Source organism: Pinus tabuliformis, chromosome 2_2, assembly GCF_031772625.1.
Source record: "Pinus tabuliformis cultivar Carrire ecotype Pingquan chromosome 2_2, CPIR1, whole genome shotgun sequence".
Taxonomy (NCBI): domain Eukaryota; kingdom Viridiplantae; phylum Streptophyta; class Pinopsida; order Pinales; family Pinaceae; genus Pinus; species Pinus tabuliformis.
Window position 1 is genome coordinate 1222615620 of NC_142300.1, and position 12431 is coordinate 1222628050.

The 12431-nt window shown below is 39.0% G+C and overlaps 1 long non-coding RNA gene across 1 annotated transcript; it reads right to left on the bottom strand.

The window, feature by feature from the left end:
- Positions 1-5445: 5445 nt before the first annotated feature.
- Positions 5446-6175, bottom strand: LOC149197898 (uncharacterized). The gene is made up of 2 exons (XR_016254240.1): positions 6038-6175; positions 5446-5631 (listed from the first exon to the last, which is right to left on the bottom strand). It is a non-coding gene; the product is annotated as an uncharacterized LOC149197898 (long non-coding RNA).
- Between the last annotated feature and the right edge of the window lie 6256 nt (positions 6176-12431).

Consider the following 12431-nt stretch of genomic DNA (forward strand, 5'->3'; position numbering starts at 1 on the left):
CACATTCGCCATTCTCCACCCTTCTTAGGTGCGAGTACTGTTGGTACCGCACAAGGGCTCAAACTTTCTCTGATCAGTCCCTTATCCAGCAACTCCTGCACCTGTTTACGAATCTCTTCATTATCTTTCAGGCTCATTCTATATGCTGCCTTATTCGGTAGGCTTGCTCCAGGTATAAAGTCGATATGATGGCTAATGCTCCTCTTGGGAGGCAACTTATCTGGCAGATCGTCAACTACAATGTCTTTAAATTCTTCCAACAGCTCCTGAATCTCTGCAGGCAATTCTGACTTTTCTGTGTTCAGCAACATCGTTTTTGTCCTCCTTACAATCGCATAATTTACCTCGTTTTCCCCAATCTGCTTCACAAACTGTTTTCCCCCTATTAACAATGCTTTTGTTCCACTTGATTCTGCTGCATCCTCCTCTTTGATGGGTACAAGTGTATGTTTGATCCCATCTTTCACAAATTTATAACAATTCGTCTTCCCATCGTGCGTCACCTTCCGATCATACTGCCACGGTCTCCCTAGCAGTATATGGCATACGTCCATTGGCATAATATCACAGACCACCGTGTCTTGGTATTTGCCAATGTGAAATTCAACTTCGCATTGTTCGTCCACTAATAGTTGGTGGCCTTTCTGTAGCCACAACACCTTGTAAGGTGTGGGATGCTTAAGTCGTTTCAATCCCAGCTTTTCCACCATCTCGGTGGTGACTAAATTGTCTGTACTTCCGCTGTCTATAATCAATTTACAGCACTTTCCATGTGATTTGCAAACTGTTCGGAACAGTGCCTTCCGTTGGGTCTGTTCAGCCATTTCCTTGGCTGGCTTCAACAATACTTTGTTTAAAACTAAAGCCTCCCCTGTTTCTGCCACATTTTCTATCTCTCGGGGTTGTGCTTCAGCTTCCTCAGGCTGCGCAACAAATGCTCCCCTCTGGCTAGCATGCTCAGCTTCCGGGCATTCGAAGGATCTGTGCCCCCACTTATGGCACCTGTAGCACTGGACATTAGTCCCCCTTCCGTGACCATTTCCTCTCCCCCGCTGATATGGCCGACCTCCTCTGGTGCTATCTCCTTTCTCTGCTGTCCCTGAAGCTCTGGAACTGCTGCCTTCTTCGCTGTTTGTGGCAGTTCTCCCTCTGCCGTAGGACTGTCCTCGTCCTCTGCCATTTCCTCGCCCTCTCCTATTATTCTGTTTCCTGTTAATTTTTTCTTCAGCCTTTACAGCACTCTGAAAGGCCTCTTCTATATTTCGTGGAGAGAGAATATTGATCTCGTCTAGTATTTCCAGTCTCAAGCCATTCACGTATCTCGCTGTTTTCTCTGGAGTATCATCAGTATAACCAGCCCGCAAATTCACATGATAAAACTCCTCCGTGTATTCCTTCACGGTCATACCTTTCTGCCTCAAATTTTGCACTCGTCGATAAAGTTCAACCTGATAGTCTTTAGGCAAAAATCTGCCCTTCAGTTTTGCCACCATCCTTGGCCATTTTCGTATCGGTAGCTTATTCATTCGTCGCCTGTCTGCTTGGACACTATCCCACCATAAGGCGGCGTGTCCTTTTAACTTAGTTGCAGCAAATCTAACTCTTTTGTCCTCACTGATCTCTTCATTTTCAAAATACTTGTCTAACTCACTTACCCAATCCAACAGGACGTCTGCGGACAGACTGCCATCATAGTTAGGGATCTCAGGCTTGGGTTTGCTGCTAGCTAACAGTACCGATCTCAACAATCTTAATTCCGGGGCTTCTTCCTCTGATCCGTCTGTAGCAGTTGCTGCCTCTTCGTCACTATCATCCCCAATTTCCGGGTCTCTTCTCCTACCTGCCTCTACTGCTTCTAAGCGAGCAGTAAGGATCCTCAACTGTTCCCTCAAGCCCTCGTCTGCTACTCTGCGTGCACCTCTTCCACGTCCTCGTCTTTGTACTTCCATCTTTCTTTGTTTTCTTCAAATTCTGCTCTGATACCACTTGATGGGGCCAGCCCACGTGGTCCCGCTGTTACTGCGCTTGCGTTGGTGTGTACTAACAAATGAATGTAATAATCAAGAGATTTTTGGATATAGGTGAATTGATTTTCAATCTATGCGGAATTGATTGGGGTTATGGTACTATGCGCTGGTGATTTGTCAGGTAAACACCTGTCCCTCCTCGATATTCTACAAACCCGCTTTGGTATAGGGTTTCATGTCTTCGTGCTCATTTGGTCACTCTTTGTTGTTTTCTCCCGGTCTTTTGCCCTGTGGGCTCTCGGCGTTCTGCAGTTTCTGTGGTTTCTTTTCCTGGGTCTTATTCTAAGGCTTGTCCGCCTAGTACCCAGACCTACATACTCCTGGAAGCTTCCTCGGGCTCGGTCGTTTGGAACTCGGCTTAGAAATCTTCTGTTCACCCGGCGATTTGTTAAAACTCTGGTAAGATTTGCATTATTCTATTCCTCGGCTTGTATGTTGACTGTTACTGTGAACTGGGGTTTTGCTTTAATGGGTCTTCGCCTCTGTGCGTTGCTGTCTGTGTCTCAGGCGTGCTTACAGTTGCTCTGCCTCAGTGGGTCTCCGCCTCCATGCATCGCTGTCTGTGTTTCATGAGTGTTTATAGTTGTTTGATAGCTGTGTAATTCTTGGTGATATTTTCTTCAGTGCTGGTTCGATTTCTTCACAGACTCGGCAGTTCGTGGTGGCGTTCTCCGTTGGTTCCTCCGCTAACTCGCCTGGTAAGTCACTGTTCTATGCTGGACGCTTGTAATCTTCCTTTACCTGTATCTTACGTCTGGGCTCCTTCGTGAGCAGGAGGGTTATTCCGAGGTGTAGTTGCGGCTATGGTTCGTCGGACAGGTACTATAGCAATGTGTTTTTTTTTTATTAGTTCTTTTCCATTTCTTTTCAGTTTCTGGGTACTGTTCCTTGGAGCCTTATAGCACTCTGTTGTTCGCTTTGCAGATGAAACCGCTCGAGGGTTTCGGTGTCTGGACGCTCAGCTGTCCCGAGCAAGCACGGGTAGCGTTACTCTGTTCGTTTGGTAGCTTGCTTGTCTTGATGATTCGATTTCTTTTTGTTGGGTTGGTCTTTCTTTGCTGGCCTTAGGCCGCTCGCAGTCTGTACTTAATTCACTGGTTGTTAGGCACGACGTTGGCTATGAGTTGGGTTTTGTTGGAAATTGGCTTCTGCTTGTAATTAGTGTTAGTTCCCACGTCTGTGAACTGGGTTTGGTCTTCTACTTTGAACAATATGTAATGAACAATGAATTTGGGTGACTGTGTTTTGTAACTTTATGAATTCAATACTGGAGTAGATTTGACTTGCATTCGTAGATTCACATACCTGATTCGGTCATTTAATGTCTGGTTATTTTGGTTTGTGCCGCTTGCAACTGGGCGCTGCTACCTCTCGTCCGACTTTGGCTATCTTCTTCTTTTGACTTAGAACCTGTAGCTGTACACTGACAATCTTCACATGATAAAATGTTAACAAAATGTTACTCTGTATTGAGGACGCTGTAGAGTTTCGTGTGCACAGAAAACAATTTTATTTCTCTCTCTGTTTTTTCTTTTACAGTCGAACCCCTTAATGTGCTTTTTCCCCTCCTTTAATAGCACTGTTTTCAAACTGTTTTAACTGTGTTAGTTTTTCAGTTAGTTACATCAGTTATTTCCTATGCAGAACTTTGCATAGTTGTCAAATACATTTTCTTTTCTGCTTTTACAACAATAATGCAACTGTCTGGGAACAACGACTCTACCTAACTACTGTTACTCCTAATTAAAATTCATTACATTAATCTTAAGCAACTTTAATGAAAGAAAAGTAAAAAAAAAACAAGTAACTGTTCATCCAATAGATTGATTCCCCCGTCCTCTTCAGAAACCATATCAACCTCTCTTCCATCTTTGCCCTGTCAGCCAGATGCTCCTGCATCACCATGGCTGTAGTCGTGGTGAAACAAATGATGCTGGACAGAAATAGGAATGTATGGCGAGCTAGAGAACTGTATGTTACATATAATCAAAGTAGAATGCAGGCTTGAACGTGTTGGAAGCAATTTCACTTACCTCATTCAGTGACATGCAGCTTGGCACAAAGCTTTGCACTGTAATACGGTGGCTTTGCATAGGCATTGAAATAGATATGATATCTATTGCAATGGAAAATGCAAAACTTTAAATGTTTTCAACTAATGCTAATGCTAAGTACAACGTCACATTAAACCATCATTAAAGTGAAAATTGAAACCATTATCCTAAATTTAAATAATATCATTAAACTTTCGGGGAGATCTAAACTAAAAGTTTAGATAAAAAATTGTTTACTCCACTACTTATATTCAAACATTAATTAAAAAGTGCATATATTCTTTGGTCAAACTAATTTAATGTTCGGTCAACGCCGAACGATCACTATAACTACTAATAGAACGAATAGTACGACAAATAAGAGAGAGCGCAACATGGAGGAACATCATTTGAAAATGCATATGGCACACAACATTAAAGGTGGCCTTATTATGTTGGTGTTTTAATTTTTTAATTTTTATATGAATAGTGCTTGTAACTATCTGTTCAATTATTTAATAACATCGTTATTATCATCAATTAAACTGATTTGTATGGACCCAATCTCTTAATTTATTTGCGGAGAAGATCCAAAGTTGAAGTGTGGCATTATTCGCTTGTTTCAAGTGATACGCTTATGGAGTGCTTCTCAAACCATGAGACGGGATTCTTATCAGATTGTGATGTCCCTCTTATTAGTCCCTGCCCTCCAGGCATGGACTATAGTAATCGTTCGCGACGGATATAGCATTAGTTGACCTGCTTTTAGTCCCCGGTCATCAGCAATTAACCAAAGTTTTATTCCCGATCCTGATTTTTCATCTTATTTGGCCTCTTTCCAAAAAACCGAAGCTAGACGTCAAAAACCGAGGCGAAAAGAATAGGTTATATTTTTGTTTGTCCGATATTTTCAAATTGTCAGTCCCTGCAACCTAAACTAATGCTAGCATTACTGGACAGCATTAAATGTTATCTCAGCATCCACGGACACCTTGGTATATACCAAGCAGGTCTAAGCATATTGGCAGGTGTGCATGCAGGCGCGGCAGGTGTGCATGCATGGGGAGGTGTCATGTTTCGCTGGCCTGCCTTAGTTCTGGCGGTGGTCTTCCGTGTTTTAAACCTGATCTTCTGTTTACGAAGGGTTGATAAAAGCAATGATTCATCTCATCCCTTACTTGCGAACCAGAACTGTAAGCTCGTGAAGGGCAAGCCAGTTTATGAAGCCAGTAACAGCGAGAACTGAAAGCAGAATGTAATAGCTCGAACAGCTTGGTACATGTTTCATACCCAATTCTATTTCTTTAGAAATTTTATCTTAGAGAAATTTTATCTTAGTTACGCAATTAGCATAGCTTTGATTGGAGGCCATGGTTTGCTCTACTATCTGCCAAGCACTTATCACCTTGGTATCTTGCCAACCCAGATTTCCTTTGTAGTATAACTTTCTTTCTTTGTTATAATGCCTTGCGTCCATGCATCCTCTTGCAAAGCCAGATCCAAGGCACGTTGCTTGCATTCTGCAGATGTTTCAGGTAAAAAGTAGCATGACCAGTGGGAGCGAACAGAACCTGTGAAAGGAGGAAGGCATCCATGTTATAGAATTGACTATGACAGAAATAAATGTGAAAATATATTTCAATCTCACAAATTTCGCTTATTGTCTATTTATACAAGTTTCTGATTTTCTCCTTAAAATCTAGTTTAATGAAAAGCTTAGAACTTGGCCTCAGAACTAAAAATAATAGGCTCTAACATCAAAAGCATGGCATGCAAAAAGAAACGTTCATTTATGTTCTCACAAAAATAGACCGAAATATAAGACGTGCGGGGACTATCAATGACAGTGCTTTTGTGCATACGGACTAGGAACTTTGAAACATGCTTTCAAATATCAAACCTTAAATCAAATCGTGCTTAAAATGAAAAAGATATAATCTTGATACCTAACAGCCCATGTTAGAATATAAAAAGTACCTACACAGCCTTCATGGTCAGCCCGATTGGAGTAATTTGTAACCAGAATTCTCTTCTCATTTACAGCAAGAGCAAGCATTCCTGCCATGCCAGCTATCTGTGCACCAATCCCAAATTAATCAGTTGCATATTCTAAAACAAACCATGAATTCAGAGCTAAGAATGAAATTCTGATTGTCTTCTACATTACCCATATGGAACAATGTTCCCTTTGAGAGAAAAGATGGTAGTTTGAACCGCCTGCAACCTCCTGCGAAGCCTGTTGGTGTCTCGGCTCACAAAGGAGGACTCGGAGTCTCCTCCTTCATTACCATCTGCTGCTGGATATTTGGGGTGCAGACGGTATACGTAGGCCTGTTTGGACGAAACGAAACGAAAGCAGCCCAAAATACCTTGGCTGCTTGACACCTGCAATGCAGAAGACACCTGTCATTCATGCAAAAACCGCATGTAAGGGACTTCGTAATCAAGGAGTCTGCATGGCTATTATTATGCCTATGTTTCTCATGTACTGCTCAAACTTTTGAAATGAAATACAATCCAAAAAAACCCTTTTGAAAAAAAAATCAATGTAAAAGTTAAACCTATAATTTCAACCGATTAAAAAAACCGAAAAACAGTTTAGTTTAGCAAGTTACACCGCAGAATTAAAGGACACGGCCTGTCAATTGCAAGCCCTTGATACACCCAGGACCTCTACTTTGTCTGTCTCGGTATGCAGTGAAGAAAAACTTTTACTGTTAGAGCTTTTAAAAACGAATAAAGACAATTTACCTCTGTTGTTCATCACGAATTTATTGCAGCGACAACCATTACCGAATTTAAGCTCAATTCAACAACCTCTGTCTCGGTATGCAGTGAAGAAAAACTTTTACTGTTAGAGCTTTTAAAAACGAATAAAGACAATTTACCTCTGTTGTTCATCACGAATTTATTGCAGCGACAACCATTACCGAATTTAAGCTCAATTCAACAACCTCTGCAACACATTCTTCTATATCTTATTCAAAACAACCTCTGCAACACATTCTTCCATATCTCATTCAAAACATTGATTTTCAGAAATATAACTGAATTTTGCAAAGCAAGTGACTTTGAATACACGCAAAATCTAAATGGCAAGGATTTGCAAGTACTTCGGTATCTTGTTAACTTCGAATTCCACGGCTTCGCCATTGCGCAGATAGAGCTCGTTCTGCAACAGCTCCAGTATTCGACAGTGAAGGCGATAATGGCAATGCTTACAGATTGGGTTGCTTATAGCGAAGGCCATAATGACAATGGTTACAGCGAAGGCGATAATGGCAATGCCACGGACAACTCGTTAGTCTTGCTGAAGCCGATACCTGGGCATAGTGATGACGGAGTTAAAGCGAATTTGACATGTTACATTAACCATGCATGCAGCCAATGGTTTATGTGCACGGTGTTATGCTCTGGAAAAACATGCGGCCAATGAATTATCTGCACAGGTGTTATGAGCTGTGTCATGCCAAAACCTAAATTGAGATGGTTTTAGTAATGACTGGCCCAAGCAAAGCGTGAACCGAAGGAAAAAAAGGTCTAATCAAACGACCCCACGAGAAGCATAATGTTTCATTAACAAAATACCATCGAATCGTGCACCAGCTCATGTTTGGCCTTATTATTCTTTATCCACATGACAGGAAATTAAAACGAACGGAGTGCGGTTACGTATTTCAAATTACTTTTTCGATCACTTCCAATCACAATGAGTGTTACACCGGGACTTCACACACGTCTTCCTTACTTTCTAATCGTAATGAATACTTTAACTATTCTTTACTCGTATCTACTTTAACATACGTGGGCCTTTACTAGGTAAATATAGTAAATACCATTTTTATAGTGATTATGAAACACCGATTTCGTTGTGATTATTGAGTAATTTTATATCCGTGGAACCCCATTTTGTCATAGGGAAGGACAACGGGCCCGTCATTGTTTGACTATACAGTGACGATTAGATTACCAAAATCTAGAAAGACCGTATTTGGTTTATTTCTGTCGTTGTCTGCGGAAAAACTTCCAACCTATATACTAAATCAATCAATAAAACAAATCACAGACCATATACGCGTACCTAGAATTAGCATAGTTGATTATGGATTTGCATTGCCTTCAAACCTGAGAAAATATCATACATGTTATCGTTTCATAATTCTAAGCCGTTTGACTGTTGCAGTCCGTGGAGGGCTAAAATAACATATTCTTATTGGCTGTCTCATTCATGGGTTACATAATTCAACTCACTTTTTCCAGGAAAAGCAGTAGTGGTTCAGTGAAAATAAACCGTGCGAATCTTCCTTTTCTCAGCAACCAATGTTAAATGATCTATAAATTGTGTCAACATGTAATGACTTCTCTGTTCAAAATCAGGTAAGAAAAGCTCTGCTCATAAACACCCCTATTAGGAATAGCTTTACCATTAGAATCATTTAATGAAATAGCTGAGCCAACACTATAGGATACATCATCTCCTTTTGGGATTTTCATGACATAACCTATTGTAAATTTCCCATGAGATAACCCAGGATGGTAAACGTACTTCATTAAAAGTCGCATCACAGCTAATGAAATCACTTCATAGTCAGCACATTTGACGTAAGGTCTAAATTTGAGTTCGACTACCCTCAACCCATTATATGGATCCCGACAGTGTTCACTCTCTATACTACTGTTCAAACGGATAAGAGCTGCCTCTAATAAGATATCGAAAATTGTCTTCATTGGATTGTTGTAGTTCTAATCAAAAGTGAAGGCTGTAGTTATAATTGAGATACTCCCAGCTCTTGAGAGCAGAACGAAATCGATTCAACTTATTAACATAACCCGTCACCATTTTTTTATCGCACACTGTATCGACATATGCATGGTAACACGCTTCAGTCTCACCTAATTTTTCCTCCCATTTAGCTGTATCTATTCTTTTATCCTCAGGCACCATAGCTATTAATAGCTCTCTAAGAACCTTCTCGGGAATAGGCTCATTCAACCAGTCCTCGGAGTTTGTTTGAAGTAGCAAACATTTGATGTTATGATCTTAGTGCTGTAAAGAAAATATATAATCAAGTTTTCATTTGTTCTTACTTATTTAACTTCCCTGCAACTAAGATCAAGTTTTGGCTGGCTACCCTCGCCTATATATAGAGTCTAACCTGTGATATACAAGCATGAAATAAGCTCAACTGCAATTCCTTCCTTGTGTTGCGCTGCTTTGTAGTTGTGTTTAATTAGCTGTCGGTGGCCGTTGCAATGGGGGCAAGAACATTGGCAGTTTCGGTTTATGTTACAGCAACACTAGCATTAATATTTAATCTCTATGTTCAAGGTAAGGTGGTAATCCCTCGACTGTATTTTATGTACGTATCATATTTGTTTGTTTTGGTGAGTACCTATCATCAATAAATAATTGTTTGCTTTGGTAAGTGCAGGAGCTACCGGTGCGACGGGCAATCATGGAGTCTTAACGTGCCCGCAGGAACAAGTTCAGGCAGATTTTGGGGACGTACGGGATGCTCCTTCGATGCCTCTGGTAAAGGACCAATCACACTTGCTAGCAAGCACCAGTACTTTGCCAAGTTTATATTTCCTGATTTTTTAATAAGCAAAGTTATTAGGCTGCTGAGTATTTGCTTTGTAGTTGTGTTTAAGGCGGCCTGGAACATCTAGAAGTTGATATGACTTTCGTGCTAAGATCAAGTTTTGGCTGGCTACCCTCGCCTATATATAGAGTCTAACCTGTGATATACAAGCATGAAATAAGCTCAACTGCAATTCCTTCCTTGTGTTGCGCTGCTTTGTAGTTGTGTTTAATTAGCTGCCGGTGGCCGTTGCAATGGGGGCAAGAACATTGGCAGTTTCGGTTTATGTTACAGCAACACTAGCATTAATATTTAATCTCTATGTTCAAGGTAAGGTGGTAATCCCTCGACTGTATTTTATGTACGTATCATATTTGTTTGTTTTGGTGAGTACCTATCATCAATAAATAATTGTTTGCTTTGGTAAGTGCAGGAGCTACCGGTGCGACGGGCAATCATGGAGTCTTAACGTGCCCGCAGGAACAAGTTCAGGCAGATTTTGGGGACGTACGGGATGCTCCTTCGATGCCTCTGGTAAAGGACCAATCACACTTGCTAGCAAGCACCAGTACTTTGCCAAGTTTATATTTCCTGATTTTTTAATAAGCAAAGTTATTAGGCTGCTCATGCGGAGTTAAGAGCTTGTGGCACCTGCTGTGGCAAATGCAATTGTGTTCCGCCTGGAACATCTGGAAACGACATCGCAATAAACATAAGTGCCCATGAATATGACACGTGCCCATTGCATCCAAGCTGGTCGTTCAACTATGGATTATGGCAGGGACTAGCTGCCTCGCAGCCCTCCTTGTTTTAATGTTAAGCTTAAGCTTTAGCATTTGTATGGCGGTTGCCACTGACAAAGTATTAGTTTATGGTTATTTTATGTGTGGCAAGTTGCCACTAACATAGTGTTAGTTTATGTGAAGCACATTTGAGTGATGGTTATTGAAAATGTTTAAAATATTATGTTAATTGAAAATGTTAAGAATATTTTTTAAATTAATATATATATATATATATATATATATATATATAGATATATAGATATAGATATATATGTGATATAAAGTGTTTTAATATTTGAAAGAATAACTTCGGCGTAAATCACATGTAGACAGACATGTTTGTCTACATGTGATTTATGCCGAAGTTATTCTTTCAACTATTATGGATCACAAAAGCCTCAATTCAACTATGTTTTAATATTGTTTTTTTCACTATCAATCTATAAGTTTTTAAATTAACAATTTAATAATTATAATTATAATGGTATATATAATTTTAAAATTAATATATATATATATATATATATATATATATATATATATATATATATATAAGTTCAAAATTAGAAGCTATATATATATTTTGAAGCAGTGAATTGAGAATTAATTAACGATGGTTGTGAATTTGCAATTTTTAAAATTTATATGTATAATATTTTAGCAAAAAAATATTATTGTTATTTTTTCACGTGTTTGGTGTTTAGAATTGTTTGGATAACACTACAATTTTTATCTTTGAATTTGAGTTCCTCTGGACCCATTTTAATTTACATGATTAGATTTTTGGATCTTAACGTTTCTTTATCTTAGAATTATGGCATTGTAATAAAATATGGTTTCAACCCCTTTTTACTTGAATTTTACAGATTAATGTCACATGCACTTATTTTTAGAGATAGCTACCACAATTCTGTTGATTGTATATTTACAATTCTTTTCACCATTATTTAATTAATACAATTTGGTTTTCAACTTATCTACCTATTTCTTTTCTAGATTATTGTCTTATTTTATTTTATTTACAATCCAACATGAATCAATGTTATGATAATACACTTATCTCTCTCTCTCTCTCTCCCCCTTTTTTATGCATGTATCATACAAGGTTGAAATAAAAGGAGCTTGCTCTTGAGTTAACTAAGACCTGATACAACCTTAGTGTTTGATAAAGCAATTTTTCATACAAATAGATCAAAGATTAGTAAGTCCCAGGGGATAGCTCAATTGGTCGAGTTCCCGTTGCTAAGTACCTTGCCAATTAGGAGGTCACGGGGTCAAATATCCTAGATGCCTTTGGGGCTAGACTTGTCCAGAAAAGCTAAGGGTAGATCCCTTCGGGTGGATCTGCTCGGATTATTACCCATGGATGTAGCAGTTACTTAGTGACCGTGAACCACATCTCAAAAAAAAAAGAGATCAAAGATCAATACACCTATGCATTAAATGATTAAAATCATCCAAGAGAAAAATGCTCCATGGCCCCAACCAACATATAGCCATTTGAGGAAATACATTAATGCAAAATGAAAATAATCATACGAGTTTGTCTAGATCAATCATCAACAAATGACCCTCCATGGGCTTTAAATAGATATCATGGATTAATTAGGGTCTAAACCACATATTAATATATCCATTAACATTGACGGGAAGATGAACCATCAAATCAATCTAGGTTTAAAATATAATCATAACCAAGCTGCATATCATAGACCAAAAATTTAACTCTTTTCCAAGGAGATATTCAATATTGAAGTTTCTATTAACATTCAAGGAGATATTCAAGGGACTCCCAAGGAAAAATACACCTCTCTATATACAAATTTCGTGATGGATATCGAAATATCAAATTTTTAATAAACATTAATGTTTTTTTGTTGTTATTAAAAAACATGGAATGGAATAGATATGAGGAAATGAAGAAGGAGAATAACAGAGATGAGTTTAAGGAAGTATTTTACTTGAAAATTAGGAAAGAAAAAGACATTGAGTCTATCTCGTTAT